The sequence below is a fragment of the Camelus bactrianus genome, chromosome 24 (genome assembly GCF_048773025.1).
Source record: "Camelus bactrianus isolate YW-2024 breed Bactrian camel chromosome 24, ASM4877302v1, whole genome shotgun sequence".
Taxonomy (NCBI): domain Eukaryota; kingdom Metazoa; phylum Chordata; class Mammalia; order Artiodactyla; family Camelidae; genus Camelus; species Camelus bactrianus.
The window spans coordinates 2,227,926-2,252,451 of NC_133562.1; the positions used below are offsets into that span (position 1 = coordinate 2,227,926).

At 46.8% G+C, this 24,526-nt stretch overlaps 1 long non-coding RNA gene across 4 annotated transcripts; it reads left to right on the plus strand.

The window, feature by feature from the left end:
• On the plus strand, window positions 1–24,526 carry LOC123617759 (uncharacterized). 4 transcript variants are annotated; one of them, XR_006725993.2, is made up of 5 exons: window positions 1–128; window positions 674–1,314; window positions 1,456–1,832; window positions 11,196–11,342; window positions 11,690–16,876. It is a non-coding gene; the product is annotated as an uncharacterized LOC123617759 (long non-coding RNA). The 4 variants fall into 4 exon arrangements; XR_006725995.2 differs by lacking the exons at window positions 11,196–11,342; window positions 11,690–16,876 and adding an exon at window positions 21,385–24,526; XR_012502084.1 differs by lacking the exon at window positions 11,690–16,876 and having other exon boundaries at window positions 11,196–11,669.

A 24,526-nucleotide genomic window follows, 5' to 3' on the forward strand; every position in this document is an offset into this window, starting at 1 on the left:
TGGAAGGGTTTTAACAGCCGAATGGAACGTGGGAGGATGAGGTCAGTGTGTCGCTTCTCCGCCTGAGTAAGCTGGGGCAGCCCTGAGGGGCCTCTGGAAACAGAACGGGCTTTGAACAAAGAAGGAAGGTAAGGGAGTTCTCAGAAGCACGAACGCTGGAGGAGCCCCACTCCATCCTTTCGTAGTCGCGCTGCGGGCCTGTCCCAGCCGAGCTCTTCCGCTGAAGCGCTGCCTCCCGGCGGAGCGGAGAGGGAGCCGCGGGGCTGCAGTCCCCGGGCCGCCGGGCGGGCGCACCTGGGGCAGGTGTGCGCCGAGCGTGGGGGCGGGCGGGGCGGAGGGAGGTCCTCGGGTCTCCGCCGGGGACCGGCGCTGGGGGCCGGGTGACGGGCAGCGACGTCCGGGCGCTTCCCGCCGAGGTCGGCCTGGCCCTGGAGGCCAGCTGGGCTCGCGGGCGGCGGCAAGGGGCAGGCCGCTGCGGCGGCGGGGCGGGGCGGGCAGGCGCCGCCAGCGCCCAGGGCGGAGGCCTGCTGGGACCCGCCCGACGGCCGCTCCCGGGCGCCCCCCCCCCCCCCCGGCCTGCGGGGCGCGCAAGGCGCAGGCGGGCCGCGGCCCCTCCTCGGGGACGCCAGCGCCTGCTGCTTCTCCGCTGCACTACGTTTCGTTTTATTCATAGGGGCGGATGTTGCCTGCTGGTTCTCAGCCCCTGTCCAGGATCTGCCAAAGTGCAAGGGCTACGGCTGCCCGCGTAGTGATGAACACACAGAGCTTGTGGAACGCTCCATTTCCACGACGCACCTATTTGAGCCCGTTAGAAGGAGAGGAGGTCACAGAAACCAGCGGAATCTTCTGAGAAATGTAGCTACTTAATGACAACCATGACAGTGCTTGCATCAAATACCCTCAAACTGACCTAGAAATCTAAAGAGGAAAAATATGACCTGTACTTTTCTTAAGTACATCTTTGCCTTATTTTGGGGGTTGACAGATGATTTTTTTTAAAGATGCAGACTTCCCAATAATTTTTAGAATACTGACAAATAAAATCATGGCCAACAGCTGTAAACCAACACAGAGCTGGGTTTCCTTTGGCAAAGCTCGGAGAAGAGTCGTCACCCGACCAAGTCCCATCTCTGCCCTCAGCAAGGTCCGGCAGGTCCCAGGAGACGTGGTTATGCTCTCGCTTTGCTCTCTTGACCCCGAAGCCCTTCCAGCTCTTGAACAGCAAAGCCAAAAATAGGGTCCTCTCTTCCAGGCTGCAGCTGGCTTCAGCTGTAATCACCCAAACCAAGACTGAAAGGTCCCCAATATCACGAGGTGAGTACAAATGTTTATTTTTAAATCAGCTACTTTTCTCTGGTTTGATCAAAAAGCTTTTTATAAAGTTTGGTTTTCGAGCATATGCAAATGCAGTAATCTCTGAAGAATTTGGCAAAGATTTTTTTTTTCTATTTCCAGTTTCTTACTGTCGGCATAGACTTGCTTAGACTAACACTCATTCTTAAGAGCCCCCGAGAGTTCGGCACAAAGGACAAAGTGAAACACAGCAAGCTACACTGACGAAGGGTCTGAGACAGACTGAGCAGGTGCCCCCCCGACCGAAAACTGACACGTCATTGTCACCTAACAGCTGGAAGGTTAAAAAGTGTGAAAGTGAGCGCATTCTGGTGTCTAAGCTCTTCTGTGGGGTCTGCATTTGCACCTGGCTCTTCCAGCTCCTGCTTCACAAAGAATAATCAGCAGAGTTCAGCGCAGGCTTTAATAGACAACCTCCAGTCTGTGCCTGCAGCCAGATGCCACATCTCCATCACAAGGTGCTGGCAGAACACAACACTGTAAGTCAACTACACTTTTTAAAAAAAGATGCTGGTAATTGTCATACTAAGTGAAGTGAGCCAGAAACAGAAGGAAAAATACCACATGATATCACTTATATGTGGAATTGAAAAAAAAAAAAGACAAACGAATGTATTTACAAAACAAACAGACTCACAGACATAGGAAACAAACTTATGGTTACCGGGAGGAAGGGGATGGGAAGGGATAAATTGGGAGTTTGAGATTTGCAGATAGTAACTACTTTATATAAAATAGATAAACAATAAGTTCATACTGCATAGCACAGGGAGCTATATTCAATGTCTTGTAATGGCCTCTAACAAAAAGAAATGAAAAGGTAAATAAATAAATAATTGGGATCACTATGCTGTACACCAGAAACTAGCAACATTATAAACCAACTATACTTCAGTGAAAAAAAAAAAAGTAAGGTGCTGGTAGAGGTGGCCAGACGCTTTCCAACATGCTCCTAAGTCCACAGCGCTGTGAGAGCATCAGAGATGAAAGGGAAACCTTTAGAAATTCTGCTGAGAAAATGCCCCCTTTCTTCCTAACATGTGTGTTCCTCCTGCTGAGAGAGGCTTTGTGCTTTGGATTTTGAAAGATGTGCAAAGCCAGTCTTCTGGAAGGGTGGGGGTATATTTTCAATCCCAAATCCAATCTGAGTGTTTCTTCAAAAGGGTTTCCATTTCTCCTCACGATATAATCTCCTTCAGGCTGAGAGCTGTTTTTCCGCCAACGCTGTGGGTGTCTATTTCAGGCCCTGCAAGTACCTGTGGTGTCTTTAATAAGGTGGATCATCACAGTGGACCCTCAGGGAGTGACATCATCCAGGATCCTGCTGGGCCTCCAGGGGTGTTTGCTCCAGAAACTGAGGCTGGAGTTCTGCTCCGTTCCCTTTGCTGAAGGGCAGCCCCACCCCAGGGCCCTGCAGGATCTCCCCAGAGACAACCCGGTAGTGTCCTCCAGTACAGGACTCTATTTATTATGTATATATGTATCCATGCTCAATACATATAGTGTTTTTTAAACTTTAAATACTTTGTATCATACTGTTTAAATTTTCTGCCACTTGTTTTTTTTTCTTCTCACTGTATGTTTTAGTGATCTATATTAATAAGGTTAAAACAGAGGGATCTAGTTCATTTTTTAAACTGCTATTTTAACATTCTTGGGACCATGACATTTATTTTTATTTTCCTCTGATGGACTTTAGATTGTTCCTAACTTTTCCTAGCTGTCGCTTTGCACACATTTGCAAGTTTCTCTAGTGGAGGACTTTCTAGGTCACAAGGAAGGTAAATTTTTAGCCTTACTGGATATGGTTAATTTGACATCAAAACAGTTGTACTCACTTTCACTCCCACTCTGTTTTCTGTGTCCTTTCCAGCATCTCATACTGCCTGGTCTGACGTTTTCCAGACAATCAGAGGGATACAAAGCACCATCTAATTTAATTTGTGTGTCTCTGAGGATAGTGAGGAGGAGACTATTTTGTGAATTTTGGTGAATTTTGTTTTCCTTTTCTCTTCCCTGTTTATATTTTTTGTCCATTTTTTAAAAATTGGCAGTTTTGTTTTATTGCTTATTAATTTTAATTCCTTGTGTTTCTTAGATACTCTGTAATACATGTTACAAATATCTTCTAGTCTGTGACTTGATTTTTAACCATTTTTAAGCTGAGCTTTAATTTTGGCATCATCTAAAAATTACAAGTCAAGTTATAAGTGTTTTCCCTTATTATTCATGCTCTTTCCACCTTATTTTAAGAAATTCTGCTTAACTCAAGGTTATGAAGATAATCTGTATATTTCTAATGGTGTAGCAGTTTTGCGTCACACGTTTTGGACTTTATTCTCTCTGGGACTTATCTGTGACTAGAGTGTTACATAAGGATCTAATTTTATTTATTTCCAAATAACTTTCTGATTATGGAAACAATTCGGGCACACTGTTAAAATTCAAATAATTATTTCAAATATGAAGAAACACATTAAAAGTCACCTGAAATCCTACTGCGGAGGTGAGTCATCTCCTTGGTATTTTCAACATCATTTGTCACTAGTCCCTGCTTCCCCTCTTGTTTATACCATCCTGCATCTCTCAGACAAGGAGGGGACTTTTCTCGCATTCCTAAAGAATTAATACTAGAACATCAAATCAAATCAAAACCACAGAGATATCACCCCACACCTGTCAGAATGGCCATCACTGAAAAGAACATAAATAATGAATGTGGGCGAGGATGTGGGGAAAAGGGAGTCCTCCTACACTGCTGCTGGGAATGTCAATTGGCCCAGCCACTATGGAAAACAGTAAGGAGGTTTCTCTAAACACTAAAAATAGAACTACCGTGTGATCCAGCAACTCCATTCCTGCATATATATCTGAAAGAAGCCAAAACACTAATTTGAAGAGATTTACATTTACCTCAATGTTCATAGCAGTACTGTTTACAACAGCCAAGCTATGGAAACAACCTAAGTGTCCATCAACAGATGACTGGATAAAGAAGATGTGGTATGTGTGTGTCTACACACACACACACACACACACACACACACAATGGAATACTACTCAGTCATAATAAAGAGTGAAATTTGACCATTTGCAGCAACATGGATGGACATGGAGGGCATTATGCTAAGTGAAATAAGTCACACAGAGAAAGACAAATACTGTATGATATCACTCATATGTGGAATCTGAAAAACACAACAAACTAGTGAATATAACAAAAAAGAAGCAGACTCACAGATGTAGAGAACAAACTAGTGGTTATCAGTGTGGGGGGAGGGGCAAGTTCGGGGGAACGGGAAGTACAAGGTATTGGGTGTAAGACAGTTCAAGGATGTACTATACAACATGGGGAATATAGCCAATATTTTATAATATCTGTAAATGGAAAGTAACTTCTAAAAATTGAATAAAAACATTTTTTAAAAAAGAATTAGCCCTGGATAGAATTTATAGAATTTCCAGTATCAACTTAAAGGATTTTCAAGTTAGAGTACATCAGATGTTTGCCTCGTCTCATTAAGCAGGTAAATAAGTAAAGAGGAAGAGAAGGAGCATCGTGTGAGAAGTCAGGGTTTCCCAGGAACGCCAGCTCTCTGTGCTCTGGGGAAGTACAGCCCTAAGAACTGCTAACTTTGAACTTGAACGAGGCACAAGTTCTCCTGGTGTCATATCCAGCATGCTAGGCTCATCTCGCTAAGTGTTTTCAAATTAAGACCATTACTATTTCCTCTAACAAATAACTTTAATTTTGTTACAGAAGAATGCTAGGGAGAACAGAGCCAATTCCGAGGAAAGCTCTGTCTAACCAGTGTGATAGGAAGAGAGTGCCTGCGTTGCTCTGTTCTGGAGGTTCTGGGGAAGGAAGTCATTTATCAAATTTCATGACCACCAAGAACCAGGCCATCATATCTTTCCTCTGCGTTCACCAGTGTCACCCTTCAGTATCTTAGTACTTGGTGTTCTTCATGAAACTCGCCTGTAAATTCCTCCATTAAAAATATAGTTGACTTTTGAATTAAAAAAATGACCAAAACCAGATATAGATCCTGTTTGTCAGCCTGGAGGACGAGAGTTCCCTGGCCCTTGGTTGACGTTCTGCAATAGACGTGGTGTGGATTTCTGCAGACACGCTCAGTTGTCAGTAATTCCTGCGCCAAAGTGGTTTTCCATGTCTGTGCGTCTGTTTCTGTTGTGAAGTAAGTTCATTTGCGTCTTTTTTTTTTAAGATTCCACATATAAGTGACATCATACGGTATTTTTCTTTTATGGTTACCAGGAGGAAAGCGAGTGGGAAGGGATAAATTGGGAATTTGAGATTTGCAGATACTAACTACTATATGTAAAGATAGATAAACAAGTTTCTTCTGTATAGCACAAGGAACTATATTCAATATCGTAAATGAAAAAGAATATGAAAAGGAAAGTATGTATGTATGTGTATGCCTGAAACATATTACGCTGTACCCCAGAAATTGATAAGCATTGTAAGCTGATGACACCTCAATTTAAACAACTGTTTTAAATGGTTAGAATATTCAATGTAGAGGCAGTTAAAAATTGCAGAACTACATGAAGAGATTTGGAAGAGCTACATCAAGATTAAGTCCCTCATCCCAAATACAGCCAAAGAGAGAGGTTAAAAAGTAAGATACATGTCTTACTACTTTGTCTTCTCAGTTCTGCATCTCCCCTCTTGGCAGAGAGGAAAACAACAGCCCAGAGCATCAGCAGTGTGTTCGTGGGACTCAGCTCCTGACTTTTTTGTGCTGTTTTGGTTTTTGTTCTGTCTTTTTTTTTTCTTTTTTGGGCTCCTGACTTCTGAGTCTGTGTAGATCTGGGTGCATGAGAAAGACTTCTCTTCAAGGCACGTGAGCTTTAGCCAGACACTGACAAGCTCTCCCTCCTTCTGACCGCGTCTGCCTTAATCCTCAGGGGGCCATTGCTGCTGAGCTCAGAGTTACCAGGCTGCTGGACTGCTTCCCCGGTCCTCCACGTCGGATGTGGAATGCCGTGTTCCTTGAGAACACTGCTACGGGGGAAGCGGAGATCGCCTCTCTGTGTGTTTCTGAAACGACTTCAGGGGGTTTTCAGCAGGCAAAAAAAATCTCCAGCGTGCGGTCTTTTCTTGTCTCATCTGAAAGACACTGGTTTTCAGCTCGCTCAGTGCTGTTACTACAGTCATTTTACCTGACCTCTTTTTTTTTTAAACAGGCATAAGACAAGGCTGAGCACAGACTTTCATGAAAATCACCCTGCCGTCTAAGCAGAACTTACACTGTTAGAAGAGCATGCATATTGTAAATTTAAACAAAATCTGTAAGCCAGCAGTTTCTTTTGACCGCAGTGGTTTTCTTCCCCCCTGCTCATCTGCTGAGGCAGCAGGACTGCTGTAAGCTGTGGGCCCCGGCTTTCTGCTCTTCTCTGCTGTTCCTCTGATGAGAACTGTGCGTGTGAGGACGTTTTGCTTTGTGTGTGCTCAAGGGCTGCACAGGCAGCTGGATTTTAAATTTCGAAAGCCACAGGCCCCTCCCTCCTTTACATCCTTTCTCTTCTGCAGGATCCAACACTGTGGTGTTGTCGGTGCTCGGGTATCAGACGCTGAGTGAATGTGTGATTGAATCAACGGGTGGCCGGACAGATATTTCCAGTCTCCCATTTTCTCAACTGATCAATACAGACTGGATGGCATCCGTCTCAATCACAGAGCAAGGTCTGTGCAATGTAGAAATAAAAAGATGAGAACAAGGCTCCGACAGGAAGGGGCAGGAGCTAGAGCTAAAGGGGTGACCAAGGCAGGTATGATAGTTACGAGATTATTGCAATAATCCAGGCAAGAGACAGGTAGCTCGGACCAGGGTGGTGACAAGTGGTCAAATTTGGATTTAGTTTTCGGTGGTTTTTTTGTTTTTTGTTTTTTTACATTGAACTTCTTTTTTCCCCCGGCTTCATTGAGATATAACTGACACACATATGTAGTGTAAGTCTAAGGTGTACATGTAAGTTTAAGGTGTACAATGTGCTGATTTGATACACTTGTATATTGCAACATGATTACACCATAGGTGAGCTGACACCTCCGTCACTTCTGTTACCACTTCTTTTTTTGTGATGAGAACATTTAAGATCTACTCTATTACCAACCTTCAAGTTTATAATACAGTATTGTTAACTATAGGCAGAATGCTGTGCATTAGATCCTCAGAACGCATTCATTTTATAACTGGAAGTTTGAGTCAAGATTCCTTAGTGAAGGCTGTTTAGATCTGTGTAGACATATGTCATGGGGTATATATGTGTGTGCATGCGTGTGCAGATAGTGTGTGTTGTGCATGTAACTATACACATGCATGTAATTATTTCTCTATCCCTATGTAGTGTGTATTATGTGTACATGTAGGACATATGTGTAAGCATATATGTATATTGTATGTGCACATACATATGTGTTTGTGTGTGACATATAGATGTGTATGCATATACATATGTGTATTTCAAAGACTTTGCACCAGAGTTCTTCTTGACAACCATCTTTGTTTAGGAAAATACCTTGGTTTTCCACGTGTGGGAGGGAAGGAGGTGGTCACAGTTAAACCCGTCTGAACCTAGACTTGCAGAGGAACATGGGAGTCAAGAGAGGGCAAGGGGAGCAAGCAGAGGGAGACACGGGATTCCAGCAGGCTTTGCCTGGGAAAGCTGTCGTGGGGGACGTCGAAGAAGAGAGGCTGAATTCCACGTCCGGGGTGGCCCAAGGTGGAAAGAAGATGCCGACAGTGGGCACGAACCCCAGGAGAGATGTGAGCCCAGCAGGAGTAGGATTTTGCAGCTGGAAGTGAACACAAGTCTATAAAAATCTCAAGAATTAACAAATAAATCTGGGGAGATCATTAGGCTTCTCACAGAGCTTGGAGAAGAGGCTCAAGCAAATTTTAATTAAATCTGAAAAGTTGCTGCTACTTCAACTTATGTCCCGAGGTTCCTTAAATCCAGCGTAGGGTGAGGATTGAGAAACCTTCTTTTCATTCCAAGAAATTAGACATACTGTCTAAAGCCCGGAGTGACAATACAAAACAAAAGCAAGAAAGTAAACAAATAAACTAACCTTCCCCAACCCCCACCTCTGACTCTTTGTTGTTAACAACAGATGAGATGTAGTTAGTGGCTCCATCTTGCTTATGGTGCCGAATCTGAGCAGGCCCAGCCCTTCCCACAGAACATCCCTGCTTCAGACCTGTGCCCGGCAGGTGTCACCCTAGCAATGAGGCCGGGACAGGGCTCCAGGCGGCAACCTGTGAAAACGTGGCAGGTGAGCCAGAGTGGTCACTGCCTCGCAGTGGCTCGTTTGTTTGTTGCTGTTGTTGTTTCTAGCCTTCCCCCCCCAGGGCTCTATTAGTGAATACATTAAAATGGCCAGGTGGTTTTATACTTGCAGACATCGCTGCTGGCTGTCCTGGTTTGACAAGTCAGCCGGCCCCGCACCAGCGGAGCGGATCCTGCGTGGGGACTTCTGCCTTCCTGGCTCGGGCCTGGTTCCCTGGACACCATCGTCCTCTCCACAAAGGGTGTGTTGTGAAACGTTTACAAAAGCGTTTTTAGGAGGAGCTTAACATCTATTTCTGTCTTGGTGAAAATGTGAGTGGGTCTATGGGAGGGCGGCAGAGCCCCCGGCAGAGGGAAGGGGGTGAACACTTGCCGTGCCGTTGCCCCGCCCGGCCCCAGCCCCCTGCCTGCACCGCCCCGCTTTCTGAGGTGCGGCTGCACTGGCGGACCTGCTGGGGTGACACAGGGAGTAACACGTGCATGGACGGCTTGCCAGGGCGGCTACCCAGGGCATGCGTTTGTCAGAAGGCATCAACTGCACACTTAAGATTTGGGCTTTTTACTCTTTTTAAATGTTACTGCCAAAGAAATAGAACCATAAACAGATACTGAACCCTGGTCAATGACGTGGATGCTAGAGTGTTTAGTTGTGAAATGGTCTTATGTCTGAAACTCACTTCGGTTTGTTTTTTCATCGTATAGAATTGAAGTATAGTTGATGCAAAATATTGTGTAAGTTACAGATGTACAATATAGTGATTTGCATTTTTTAAAGGTTAGTCTTTATTTATAGTTATTATAGAATATTGGCTATGTTCCCTGTGTTGTACACTATATCCTTGTAGCTTATTTGAAATGTGATAGTTTGTATCCATTATTCCCCTACCCCTATGTTACCCCCTTCCCTTTCCTCACTGGTGACCACTAATTTGTTCTGTTTATCTGTGAGTCTGCTTCTTTTTTGTTATATTCACTGATTAGTTTTCAGATTCCACATGTAAGTGATATCATTCTTTTTTCTGACTGACTTATTTCACTTAACTTAATACCCTCCAAGTCTATTCGTGTTGTTGCAAATGGCAAAATTTCGTTCCTTTTTTATGGCTGAGTAATATTCCAATGTATAAATATACCACATCTTCTTTATCCAGTCATCTGTTGATGGACACATAGGTTGTTTCCTTGGCCTGGCAATTGCAAATAATGCTGCTATGAACATTCGGCTGCATTTATCTTTTTGAATTAGTGTTTTGATTTCTTTCAGATATATAAGTGGGAGTGGAATTGCTGGGTCATATGGTAGTTCTATTTGTAGTTTTTTGAGAAACTGATTGATTTGTGGATACTGAAAACTCCTTGCATCCCTGAGATAAATCCCACTTGATCATAGTGTAAGATCCTTTTAGTGTATTGTTGGATTCAGTTTGTTAATATTTTGTTGAGAATTTTTGCATCTATGTTCATCAGTGATAGTGGCCTGTAATATTCTTTTTTTGTAATATCTTTGTCTGGTTTTGGTAGCAAAGTGATGCTGGCCTCATAGAATGAGTGAGAAAGTGCTCCTTCCTCTGCAACTTTTTGGAATAGTTTGAGAAGAATAGGTGTTAACTATTCTGTATGTGTTTGGTAGAATTCACCTGTGAAGCCTTCTGGTCCTGGACTTTTGTTTGTTGGGAGTTTTCAAATTACTGATTCAGTGTCCGAAACTTACTTTGAAAGGCATCCGAAAAATAAGATGGATTGGTGGGTGGATAGAGGGGTGGTTAGCTGGGTAGATACATGATAAAACAGGCAGAGCAAATGTTAAGTAAAGAACCTAGTGACACATGAATGTTCACTGTAAAATTCCTGCAACCTTTCTGTATGGCTGAAATTTTTCACAGTGAAATGTTAGAAAAAAGAAGTGGTACTGACAATTAGTACCAATCTGGTGGCTACAGAAAGCCCACAGATCCCAGTGTCCTGAAATAAACTCTCCAGTCAGGCCAGTTAGAGCCACGCGGGTATAAAGGCCTCCTTGAAAGGAAAGGACAATCGAAGCTGCTTCTGGCGGAAATGGTGTTTCTGACTGCAGTGCTCTCCCCTGAGCCTGCCGCGCGCCTTCCCAGGACATGGGTTCAGCGCTCATCTCCGGGAGGGGACGCCACGCCCTCCCAGGTTCTCTCCTCTTGCTCTGGTGGCCGTTCTCAAGCTCTGTTACTGATTCCTTTTCCTTTGCCTACTTTTTAAATTTTTATTTATCTATTTACTTATCTTGCTCTTTTTTTAACTGAAGTAGAGTCAGTTTACAATGTTGTGTTGACTTCTAGTGCACAGTATAGTGATTCAGTTAAACACACATGTATATATATATCCTTTTCATATTCTTTTTACTATAGACTATTACAAGGTATTGCATATAGTTCCCTGTGCTGCACAGCAGGACCCTGCCGTTTATCTCCTTTGCCTACTTTTAAAGGGAGAGGATTCTTCAGGCCGGGTGCTAGGCCTTCCTTTCTTTTCTGTGCACTCTTCCTCCCAAGGTGGTCTGAGTGGTTTTCCTGGATTTTAGCACCGTCTCTATCTAGGACGACATCTCCCAAAGTGACAGCTCTGGCCTAATCCTCGGGCTCCCATGTCTGGATGCCTCTTGGACGTCTCCACTCAAACGTCTCCCCGCGTCCATCCCTGTAAGTCCGCACCTGAACTCCTGGCACATCCCCTCACGTGCCGTTCTGTTTGTCTGTCTCTTCCACTAAACTGCAGTCTCCACATGGGCAGGGAGCCTGTCTGTGCTCAACCCCATGCAAGTGGATGCAGCCCCTGACATAAGTCCCTGGCACTCACGTTGTGCATTCACTCCTGACATTTTTTAAAGAACCATCCACCTTTAGGGGAAGCATTTCTGAATTGTCCATCGCCAACCATTTCTTCTGGGATATCATCGTGAAACACCTGTTTGCCAACTGGAGCTGTCCTTTAATTTTATGCACCTCTGGATCTGGATAAAACATTAAATTGTCTTCCTTCTCCAAAGGGGAAAAAATCGGCTGAGTGCAAGACTAAGCCTCAGAGAAGCGCAGCGTGAAAGGCAGTGGGCAAGTCGACTCGCCGCCCGGTTCAGCACCAACAGGACGAGCACAGCCGCCCCGATGGCCATTACCACGATGTGTGTGAGCATGACCGGCTCACGCAGCCCCGCCTGACTCATTCCTGTCCACCCCCACCCCACATGCAGCTGAACAGAAGGCAAGAAAGAGCAGCCAATACTTTAAATGTCTGCTGAGAAGACGTCCCCTTCCCAACCCACACATCGGACCACTTCAGGCACCGTCTGCAACACCACAGCGAAGACAGGCAAGGAGCCTGAACTCAGAGTCTCACGGTCGGTCCTCCTCTGACTGCGTAACTCATCAGATTAGGATCTTATGGGGAGGATTTTTTATCTTGGAACCTGGATACGCCCCACCCACATCATACAGCAGTTCGGAGCTTCTTATGCTGTAAACCTGCGGACCACCACACAGAGGTGGGTTACTGCGCAGATTCAAGAATAGTGAGATACTAGATATACTGATTTTTCTGTTTTTAACAACAAAAGTGCTACTACCAATTGTCTCACTAATGACGTTACCATAAAAGTAATGACCAGCTTGATATTCTTCCCACTTTAAGAAGGATACCTAATTATAGACAAAAACATGGTCAAAATGACCTAAATTCAGAAACATTATTTCCTGAATCAGCAATTCACAGTTAAGATTAACCAACACAGCACTCAAACTGTATGCGCATTCAACTGACCTATTAGTAACAACTTTCAGGTTACACCATACTAACATCTATGTTTTCCCTCATAGTTAAATACTACTTTTATAACAAAAATGTCTCTATTTTCCTATTTGTAAAAGTAATATGTATTCATTAAAATTCACATGATATATAAATATAGTAAGTAGCAAGAGAATATCACTTATAAATATCTCCTCTTTACCGCCATTAAAGATATCGTAAAAATAAGCAAGACTTCCAAGTAAATATAAATATATCTTACAACAGAGATCGCTTGAGGATTTAAAAGTCTCCCATACATGGGATTATTTCAAAAGACTGTTTCTAAATTGCAAAAAGCATATTTTTTTGTTTCTGATACATTTCTAACTTTCCAGCTATTAGTTCTTTTAGGGAAAATGGCTTGCCGGTGTGTATTTGAGAAGACCGTTCTTTTCAGCTGAACAATAAAACTAAAATGTCCATTAAATATTTCAGTAACTTTGCAATATGGAGAACGACTAAGAGATACAGAATTGTTTGCAATAGGAAGTGTTACACAAAGACCCACAGTATTTCTTAAATGTTACGCAGACGGGCAAGAAGGAAAGCTTAACGCCATAGGCTGACTTCGCAGCGTATTCACCAGCACAAGCATCATGATGCCTTTGACTTTATCCAGCCGCAGTGCATCTGCATTGCCACAAGGAACTAGCCAAGATATTACTAATTTTAAATGTCAGGATGTCAGCAAGAATGAAGCTGAAATCCAAGGATGTTCCAAGAAAAGGCAGAAACATGCCCAGAGCACTGAGTAAACTTTCAGGCTGAATTCACTGAATTACTGAGCAGCCCTGGGTTTCTAAATTCCTTTGCTGCCTACGTGTCAGTAAGACTCCGGAAAGGGCTCCCCCTGTTCCGTATCGCCACCTAGTGGACAAGGATGTCCGTGCCCTGTGCGCTTGCTTCAGAGAGGCTTTCTCGCCCTGTTAGTCAAGTCGCTGATGAACATTGTTTGAGACACAGAAGATGAATTAACCTTTGCGTCTTCATTTCGGTTTGGACTTTAAAATGCCTGTTTAGTGAAGCAAATCTGGCATTTCATCATCTTGGATGAGCCTGTAGGAAAAAATAAGCAGCATTTATAAGCTGCATCTCTCCCTCCTTTCAAGAATTCAAAATGCATCAGGGTGTTAATATTTCCACTGCATTGCCATCAATAATTAATTTTTAAAATCTCTCTTTTCACCCCCTTCCCCCGGCTCTTCCTACCTACTTCACAAGGCTTTGATACCAACTTCAACGACTGGACAGTTTTAAAGCAAAAAACAATTCAGGTCCCCTTGGAATGTCTTTCAAGCTTTCGTAGCAACACATCTGTGGATCCTGACATCAAGATGGGGGTTGTGCCCAGCATTAAAAAAAAAAATAACCATTTTTCATTTTTTTGCGGTGTCTCCATCCTGTTTTCGACTGCAGGATTCCACTTACATGAGAAATATCCAAAATAGTCCAACTCACAGGAGCAGGAGTGGAGTGGGGGTTGGCACAGGCTTGGGGGAGGAGAAACGGGGGGGTGCTCAGCGGGGTGAAGCTTCACGTACAAGGGGTGAGTAAGTTCCAGAGCTCCGCTGAGCTCGTAGTTTACAACATCGTCTTGTGCACTTAAAGTTTTAAGAGGGCAGATCTCATGTTAAATGTTTTCATCACACACACACACACACACAAGGATCATTAAGGGAGACTATGAACAAAAGGAAAAAAAAAGACTAGATCGGAATCTAAAATATCGGGGGGTGATGGGTATAGCTCAGTGGGAGAGTACGTGCTTAGCACGCGCGAGGTCCTGGGCTCGATCCCCAGTGCCTCCATTAAATATTTAATAATATGTTGGCATGCTTCTCGTGTGCATGGTGAGTGCTGTCCTGTGAGACTTCTGTGACACGTGTGTGTATTGTGTGTACTGGGGCAAGAGGTAAAGGGCTTTTCATCGTGTGGGGAAGTTCAAAAAAGTTCAAGACTGCTCTATTGGTCTAAAAAACCCCAAACTAAAGCTAAGGCCTACCTTGCATCCCAGATGAATTAGGCTCCCTGTGAGTAACCGTGCCTCTTTGTTTCTGAAGAAGGCGGTGTCAGGTGCCCTGAGGTGGGAAGCGGTGGCATTCGAGGCTCGGAAATGGGTCTCTGTTGGCCCCGCCTACTGTTTCTCTTTGGCATCGGGACGGCCTGGGCTGATCTGGGAGCCTCCTGGAACCAGGCGCAGCCTTGGGAGCAGGACAGCCTCGGTTTTGGATTCTGGTCTCAGTGTCCTAACCTGAACACGAAGCTGTTCGTTCTCACTGTGTGGAGCTGTTGTGAGAACCACGTGGACGCTGCAGACGCTGCGTCCCTCACGTGCGGGTGCACAGCCCGAGCAGGGCTAGAAACAGCAAGCCCTGCTGACAGCATTTCAGGTCGTTCTTGTCTTCCCGATCGCCCTGGATTTCTGTATCTTAGGACTGCAAGTATCCCCAAAAGAGCTTGAAACCCACGGCTGGGCCTGAATCCTGATAAGGACTGCTTCTTCCTCAGGACGTCCCATGAGAGCCTTAGCCCTGCGTTCCCCGAGTCTGTTCATGGCCACGTTTAATGTATCTTAAATCCCAGCGAAAGCGTTTTCCTTGTTTCTTCAGTGCCTTCCTAGTAAAGAAGAACAGAGTTTACAGAGAACGTGGGTCTCTCGTGGTCTTTCTTCTCAAAGTGGGACGCCGTCCTGGGCAGCGATCTGCTCTCTCAGTAACTTTCAGATATGCAACATGGTATTGCTGACGATGGTCATTCTCTCCTCAGGATTTACTTATAACTGGAAGTTTGTAGCTTCGACCCCCTTCTCCCATTTTGCCCACCTTCTGGGCAGCACCTGCCCTCGCTCTGACTCTGTGGGTCCAGCGGCTTTGTAGCCCCTTCGCTTCAGCCTAGTCTCCCCCAAGAGCAAACTGAACTGACAAGCTGTTGCTAAAAATAGCGTCTATCTTGCCTGCTTTGGGGGTGTCCTGATGAGGAAGTAAGAAAGCCAACGAGAAAACTGGACAAACAACGGGGTCTCGCCGGCGTCAGATGCTGTTTTCGCATCATGAATCCACTCTTAAGAAGGGCAGGAGGGCAGTCACGGGGAGAGACCACCTGGGTGTGCCACTCACAGCTGTGCGACCGGGCAAGTTTGCAAACCTTTCGAAGCCTTGGTTTCCTGATCTCTAAATTGTAAGAAACAGTATCTCCCATTCACAGGAAGCTTTAAGAATCAAAACATGTAGTTAGCATGTAACTTAATGCACACGGATGCGTTGAAACAGTGACTGGGCACCATGGGCTCTGTGCTTACGTCCCCCAGGTCCACAAGCTGAAGCCCAATCCGCCCTGTGATGGTCTTTGGCGCTGAGGCCTTCGGGAGGCGATTAAGTCGGGAGGGTGGAGCCCCCAGGAATGGGATTCATGCCCTTATAAGAAGAGACACAGACCTCTCTCCCCAGCCCCACTCAGCATGTGGGCACCGTGAGAAGATGACCATCTGCAAGCCCTCACCCGACCCGGATCCGCCAGCACCTTGCTCTGGGACAGCTAGCCTCCAGAGCTGCTGGGAGAATAAATGCTTGTTGGTAAAGTCCCCGGAGTCTTAAACAACCCCCAGTGGTACTTTTGTAATAACATCTGGAACTAAGACAATGACCAATGAAGATCAAAGGTTGCTATTGTATCTCCCCAGATTTTGTGTCTTCAAAGGACCATAAAGGTGGTTCTTAAAAAGTTAATGTTTTACTTAAGTTAAAGTTAGAATTTCATACCCTATAAAACCTGTGCATTGTGAGAAAATGGGAGAAAGGCAAGACATTTGGGGCAGAGAAGCCTTGATACTCTCAAATCACATCATGTAAGCAGTTACCTGGGTGTGAGACTGCTCTGTCCTGGAGCCGTGAGTTTCCATATTTACTTGAAATTTGGCTTCAGAGTGGCCAGTGTAGTGAATGACCCCACAAATGGCCGATCATTCTGTTTTAAGTTAACAACCTTTTCAAACCACAGAGGCTTTTTACAGCCCTCACTGTCACACGACCTGCTCATCCTGAGTGTGTCCTGCCTTCGGGTTGTGGAAGGGAAGGGGGGATCAGGCGCAAAGGGGCCTTGGTGGTGAGGACGAGAGAGGAGGAGGCAGGAAGCGGGGAGGTGGGCTGGGGAGGTCGGGGTGCTGGCCGGACCACTTTCCTCTCGTTTGCTCTTGAAGGGGGTGGTGTGCCCCACTCAGAATGTGTGAGGTGATTTCGGGGGGTGCACAGTTGAACATTTTAAACTCTCAGAGTTGCTGTCAGCTCCCACGAGACCGTCGAAGGTGTCGCTGACCAAGCACAGTGATTTTTAGATTTACTGCAAAGGGAGACCACCGCTTTGACAGTTTTCACCATTTTGCCAAAAGGAAAAGTTCAAGGTAGACTGTGTACAGGGTTTGAGGTGCGGGCTCCAGTGGCTGGAGGTGGGTTGGGCTGGGCTGGGCACAGTCATGACACAGCGGTTCAGGACTGGCGGTCACAGCGAGGTGAGGGTCTGGAGGCCTGAACTGTGCCTGAGGAGTTTGCTCAGGTAAGCCAACTGCTCCTCTGAAGGAAGTCACCTGCAGGCACGTCCTGAAGCGAACAGGGAAGTGATTCATCGGTGCCCAGTCTTACCTCCTCGCAAGAGGATTTCCTGGGACGAACAGCTGTGTTACACTGACACAGACAGACGGCCGTTCTCCGGGTCATGAGTTCAGTTAACGAGGATTTGAAAACAGATCACCAGCACCTCAGATCACTAGTCTTGAAAATGACAGTGTTTTGGACAACACAGGTAATTAAATTTAAAGTGAAGAGCTGCGTGGATTCAAAGAGAAACAATGAATATTAGAGGAGGTCCTCAGCATGGACACGATTGTGAGTAGAGCGCTGAGAGACCACGGCGTGAAAACTCTGCTTAACACAGTGAGAAAGTCCAGATAGAGTACCTTCTGCAGGACGGTCCTTTTGGGGGGCTGACGTGTGACCCACAGACAAATCGTCAGAGAGAGAGAGACGGGGCGGGAGAGCCGCTCACCGGGGCTGGGAAGGGCGGGGCACCCTGACTTGGTGTCAGCTCTTGTGCACAAGAGCTGACAACTAGAAAGTCCCCCTGGCTGGAAACTCTGACTCCTTGGGGCTTGGGCTTCTGCACAGGAAGCAGCAGCTGCTCTTGGGGCTTCTGTGCAAGGCAGGTGGGTTCCCCAGTGGTGGCACCTGCCACTGTGGTCACCAGGCCCTCGTGGCCCCCGATGTCAATGGAACAGTGCGGTAAAGAGTTGCCGAGACTCAATAAAGGGCAAACCAGCCAGAACGCCCCGGTGATGAGTATTCTGGACAAACTGAAAAGGGTAGAGGGAAAGGGCAAAGTCAGCTTCTGGTTTTCCAGAAACCAGAGCCCAAGCCACTTTGGGGAGGGGTAGGGAGGGGGCTTGTAAGAGAAGGACACCTCGCAGGCAGTGCAGGCCAAGGGCAGCTTGAGTTCCAGGGGCGGAGACTGGGGGCCTTCTCAGGTGGAAAGCCCAGAGAGCAGCTCCGTGGACCTCAGCAGGAAGCTCGGCCCCGGGGCGGGGTGGGGAGGCGGACGGGGGCAGGAGACGGCGGGCCCTACACTCAATCTCAGTCCCGCGCTCATCCGTGATGCCGGCCTGAATCTTCCTGGGTCCTCATCTGGGGACTTCACCTGCATTCCACTCACAGCAGAACAAAACCATGAGAACCAGGAAGGAGCCATTGTAAAAGTAACCCCTCAGCTTCCCTCAAAGACAAGGCCCAGATACCGCCCGTCCCCCACGCAGCAACATGTCCTCGCTGTCTCCAGCTTCGCGGCTTTGCCACCTGGTCGGCTTCCCTGACCAGAGTCGCATGGTGGTGGGAGCCCGGATTAGAACACCACGTCCCTGGCATCCTCACCATGGCCTGTGATCTACAGAGTTAACGACCACTCAAAAAATCAAACAAAATGTAGAACAGACCACAACCTTACCAACACCAAAGAATCATCCAAACGGTAAGGTGGAAGACTAACCTCCAAGGTGTGGACGTTAGAATGTTTACTATGATTCTTCACGAAATCACCACAAAAGGAAAGTGTCAGCCGGTTTTCCAGGAAGCCGAGCGACATCCAGGGAATGCCTGAGGAGAGGAGGAGAGGGACCTCCCCAGTGTCAGCAACCGCTGGGGTACGTCCCCCCGCCGCGGTTTTTGCTGTTCTGGCTGAGTGAGGTGAAGGACAGAACACTGGCACCCCACGGGCACAGCCCCAACCAAAGAAAGCTGGGGCGCACAGCACGTCAACACTGCGCACCCGCTGTCTCCCTTCTGATGTTTCTGTGCCGGTGCTGCGCTTCCAGGTGCTGTGAGCTGAACAGAAACTGTGCGCCTTCTTAGTTATTTCTAGGACGAGGAGGGGAGGAGAGTATTTTTGCTTCCTTTATGGGAGTATCTTTAAAATGTGCATAAGAAGTTCCTCAAAAACAAAATTTTTACTTTTGAAAAGGGAAAAACAATGTCCCGTCACCCAGTACTCAGGCGCCTTAGACCAGGCGCTCACCCCCCCCCCCACCCCGGGCGGGAGTGTGGGGAAGACAGCTCAGGGCGATGCTGAGAGCCCAGCGCAAGGTAAGCACTCAGCACACATCAGCTGTTAGCGCCTGCTTTCTGTAAACCTGATGGGGATTTTTGTTTTAAGATTCCTGCCTCCCATGGGCGAGGGGAAGAGGGTCGGCCAGAGTGGGGGTGACCACGGAAGGGGCACCCACAGAGCTCCAAGGTCTTTGGGAAAAGAAACTGTCATCCACCCATGAAGCCTATATTCCCAACCAGAAAAAGACCAAAAACAAACAAAAAAAAAGCCAAACCCAACAAAACCCAACAAAAACACAGAAACCTCTGGGAACTGAAGACATGTGGAGGCAGAGGGAGGAAGAGCGAGAGACTTGGGGAAAGGACGGGGACGCCGCCTCTGTGACCTTGGGTTCGCAGGGAAAGCGTCCGCTGGATGGCTTGTTTGAAACAGCGCTGTTTGAAGGAAGAGAAATCACCAGAACATGCAGGAAAACAGGGTGAATGAAGGAGGGTGGGAAAGTCACACAGACTGTGTGATGGAGAGGTTTGGGCCAACGAAGTGATATTCCATGAAAAGGCATAGATTTTAAAAAGGTGTGTAAGTACAACTACAATTTTGTGAAACATATATTCACATTAATAATCGGAAGAGAATTTGGCATAACTAGAATATATTCAGTAAAGTTTTAAAGATACTTAATTTTAATGTAAAAAGTATAGAAAGTACTACAAAATCACTTTAAAATTTTAAAAAATTGTTTTAGTCCCTTTTGCACTGCTTTTGTTTCTGCCTGGGCTCCCTTTGGGTAGGTGAATGTTCTCCCATTTTGCTATTTCCTATTAAGCCCATGATGACACCTTTATAATCACAATGAAAGTAAATGTGCCCGCACTCCTCAGGTGGGATAGGATGCTGGGAATGCCAAACTGGGATGCACGGGTGTCACAGGGGCTTCTCTGAGGGTCCTTTAAAAAACAAATTCCCATCTGGTCTCCCCTCAGTGTGGCCCCCCCCGTGTGGCCCTGTGACACCCTACGCTTCCCCGTGCAGCACCACGCACTGCCTTACAAGTTCCTGTTGGTCTGCACAGGCAAAGGGCAGACCATCAGTACTTGCTGAGTTAGTGAATCTAACAACCATTTGCCAGGAGCCAGTGTGTGGCAGGCAGTGCCACATGCCAGGGATAAAGCAGGGGTGCAGGGTAGGGGTGACCTGAAGGGGAGCGGACCAGCCCTTTGGCATCCGGGGAGCAGCCCCAGACACAGGGAGCAGCAGCACGAGGCGAGGCCCAGGGCCCTGGGGGCCAGGTGGCTCTGGAGCAGGTGGGCGGAGGCCGGAGTGAAGGGAGCGGAGGCAGCCAGGAGAGGGGGTCAGAACCCGGATCGGAGACGCAGGCGGGGGTGCAGACGTACAGGACCAGACAGATCTTTTTACTCTGAATGCTTTAGGAGTTGGTGAGAGGTTTTGAGCAGAAAAGTGACATGATCTGGCTTTTCATGCTGAGAGGGTCACTCTGGCTGCTGGATTGAGCATCAACGCGAGGCGGCAAAGGTTGAAGCCGCAAAACAGCCAGCAGACGATGGATTGTGATAATCCAGGCAAGAAATGGCCTGTGCACCGGGGTGGCGGGCGCGGTGGGGTCCCGGACTGCGTGTGCCGCGTGGCCCCGGGACCCCGAAGTGAGGTTGTGGACATACAAAGTTTGAGCTTCTCAGTCGCCGTAGCTTCCTCTTTCTGTTGAACTCTCCATCCAAACTGGAGAGTAGGTGCTGTTTCTTTTTCAATATTGCAATCCAACAGGAACTGCGAGTTTATGTAACAGCCAGGCAGGAACTGAAACCGTGGAAGGGGTGGGGGTGGGGGAAGGGTTTCGAGTGTTTTTGTTTAAATACAGGGAGACATTGACATCACACCATCCCACTCTCCTCCAGCAAGGTCAACTTTCCGTGGGTCTTCAGCACCCAGCACAGGGCTGTCAGCACTCAGGGTTGCGGGCCTCTGGATGAAGGTAAGTCTGAAGGGAAGCTTGGAATTGTAAGACGTATGCGGGCCCCGTGGGGACAGGCGGCCCTCCAAGGCTCGCACACCCGGGAGGTTCGCACCCAGTGCGCCCCATGGTTAGGCTGCTGTCTCCTGACGCAGAGCGGTGCCCCTGGCTGGTCACGTGGGTCAGCACGCAGGTCACAGTGTGGGGGATGGCTCGTCGGCCTGTCCCGCACGTGCTCGTGCCATCTGGGACCGCTGCGTCACTTCCGTGTTACGCAGGGGCCGCGAAGAGCTGGCCCTGCTTGCCGTGCCGTTAGTAACAAAGTCCTTTGTCTCCGTCCCCAGAGTCTAGTGTTTTCTTCAGGATCCATGAAACTGGAACGGGACAACCTGTCGGAGTCCAAGTTGGGTGAAGTTGCAGACCCGCGGCACTTCTGGACAGACCGCAGCGCTCTCTGAGGAGCGGTCAGAAGCCCCATTCTGCGTGGGGGTGGGAAGAGAGGCTGCTTGGGGCGAACTGTGAAGGGGATCAAGGCAGATGCCCGACTGAACCGGGAAGGCCTCTGTTTCCTCCTGTGCATTTTGCTTCTGAAGGACGTACTTGATGTGGCAAAATGAAGACGACAGGTCACGTGGAGCTGAAGGGCCAGGGCTAACGTCCAGTTTGCCTGTGCACCTTTCCTCACCGTGGAGAGGTAAACGTGAGTCCTCTCCTCAGTCCCCTGGGATGGAGCAAATGACAGGGACAGGTGGAAAGGCCATTTTCAGGGTAAAGGGAGCAGGTAACGCCTGCTGAAAACCAAGGGGGTCCTACTCCACTTCTGTCCAGCGATGGACAGGCCACAAGAAATGCAAGACCCTTATTTTTACAAAGAGAACCCACTTGTGATTACTGTTAAGACACTGAAGGCTGGTAAGGCTCTCGGAGTGCTGGACCTTCCCCGTCCACACTCTTCACCTGGGGTCCTCCTCCGTCCTCTGTGGACCTGTCGCTCACAGGCAGACCAGCCAGCAGACACCCACAGCAGGTGCTGGGGGAGCACAGAGCCCTGGAAGAGGCGCTGCTGGTCTAGGGAACCTTGGAAGGGGGCCTCATTCCAGTCGGTGTCAACCTTCCAAAAATGTACGGAACTAATTTAGAAATGCACTAAATTCCGCAGAATTGCAAGTCTAACCTTTATACTGCACGCAGTGCCGCCCCCTTCCTCCTGCTGGAGCTCATCTTTTTAACCAATCTCAGTGATGAAGAGGGGAGGGGAAGCGTGACGGTGCGTGTCTGGAACTGCCATCAGAACGGCACACAGATTCACCAACATCACAGCAACAGGGGTGAGGTGGGGAGAGTGGAATGCCAGTTCCCCACCAGGGGCTCCCTCAGTGGTTTATCCAGCGTCCCCTGCTGGCTCCTCCAGCCCTTCTGACTGGTCAACGTCTTTTCTTAGAGGATGAAGGAGAGGGAGGAATGGCGCATTGTGACGAATGACCCTTAAATAAGCTGATGGGCAGCACCCTGGATGGACCGAGAGATGATCACACTAAGTCAAGTGAGACAGAGGAAGACACAGTCCACTCATATGTGCAATCTAAAAAAATGATACAAATGAACTAATTTACAAAACAGAAACAGACTCACCAACATAGAAAACAGATTTACAGTTACCAAGGGGAAGGGGGAGGAATAAATTGGGAGTTCTGGATCTGTAGATATTAGCTACTATGTATAAAACAGATAAACAGCAAAGTCCTACTGTAGAGCACAGGGAACTGTATTCAATATCTTTTAATAACTATAATGAAAAATATTAAAAAGAATATATATGTATAACTGAATCACTGTACACCAGAAACTAACACAACATTCTCAATCAACTATACTTCAATAAAAAAAATTTTAAATAAGCTGATGGCGATCTAGGTAATCTGTGCTCACGGGTTTTCTTTTCCCCGTAAGAAAGCAGGAAGTACTTAAATCCAGAGTTTATCTTTATCTTCTGAACAACACTGCCATCCCAAATAGTTGAGAAAGTGGAAAGATGATGAAATTCAGAGCTGCCAGAAGCCCCGTGGGTAAGAAGTAGGAAGTTCTGACTTCTGCACACATGTGATACTTTTGTTTTACATTGCATGCTGGCTGAATGAAAAACAGTCTTTATCTTCTCCTGTACACAACAGTCTACCCCATTTCAATTTGTAAAATTTCTTATTCACCCCTTTAACTCACTGTTCCAGGTGTTTGTATCAAAGGACAGGCGTGAGACCGCAGTCTGAAACCCGGACTGCTGACATCCAAATCAGGTTCTAGCTCTTTCCATCTTTTGCTATCACGTCATACAAAAAAAAAAAAAAAAAAAAAAATCATTGCAAACAGCCTTTGAGTCAGATGTCCTGCAGATGAGCTGGTGAATCAATGGATGTTTCTATGTTCCTTTTTATCCCAAATATCCCCAAAATCCTCATTTGGGTTTTACAATCTATTTTCTGCCACCTTGATGAGCCTTTTAAAAGGTTTACTTTGGTTTCTTCCTCTCTGGATCCACACATGATATGAAAGGATTATATTTCCTTTCCCTTTTTAAAAATAATTTTAAAAATTTATTTATTTAAAAAATTTTTTGCAATGTAATTACTGGGAATTGAACCCAGGACCTTATGCATGCTAAGCATGTGCTTTATCACTGAACTATACCTAACCGCCCCCCCAATTTCCTTTCCAAATTTCTCCCTTCTTCACATTCACAAGTTTCCTCTTAAAAACATGTCCTCTACCTACACACTCCAAGTCTTGTCTCTAGGACCACTGCTAATGAAACATGAGTCACGTCCAGCGACTATGGTTTCCTGCAGCTAAGGCAGGGGAGAGGCCGGCCCTAGACAGCACCCCCGGTAGACGTCTCAAGGCTTCCTTCTAAAGTGGGACAGTGTTTCCTTAAAACACAGAACATTGCTGGAATGTGCCTATTCCGTGCCAGTCTTCCTCCTCTTCCTCCCTTGCCTGTGCAGACAGACCCTGCAGTGGGGGCCGGGGAGCCTCTGCCGCAGTCATTCCTCGCCTAAGGGAGCCCAGCCTCTCGCTCAAGTTCCTGGCTCCTGGAGCCATTGGGAAATTGGCTGTAATGATTAAACAAAACGTTCTCCGTGTCTCTCCGTGTCCACTCTGAATGCTTTAGAATGATTAAATACCATTAGAACTGTCAGTGGTCTGCAAGAGAATCTAAACAACCCACCGGCACTCTCTCTGTCTACGATTAAAAGACAAATTAGAGTTTGGAACCCCTGTGATTACTCGGGCTGAAGAAAGATCTTATGAGGAAATAGCCTAAAAATTGACTCAGGCCAGGTAAGTGAGCTCAATGAATTTTCTGTTCACTTGGTGATGACTAACACGTTCTGCCAGGGGCTCAGTGTTAACAATGTAAAATTATATTGTGTAACCAAAAGAGGGCAGTACTCATTCTTCCTGGTTTCTGTTTTAGGACAAAATGGAAAG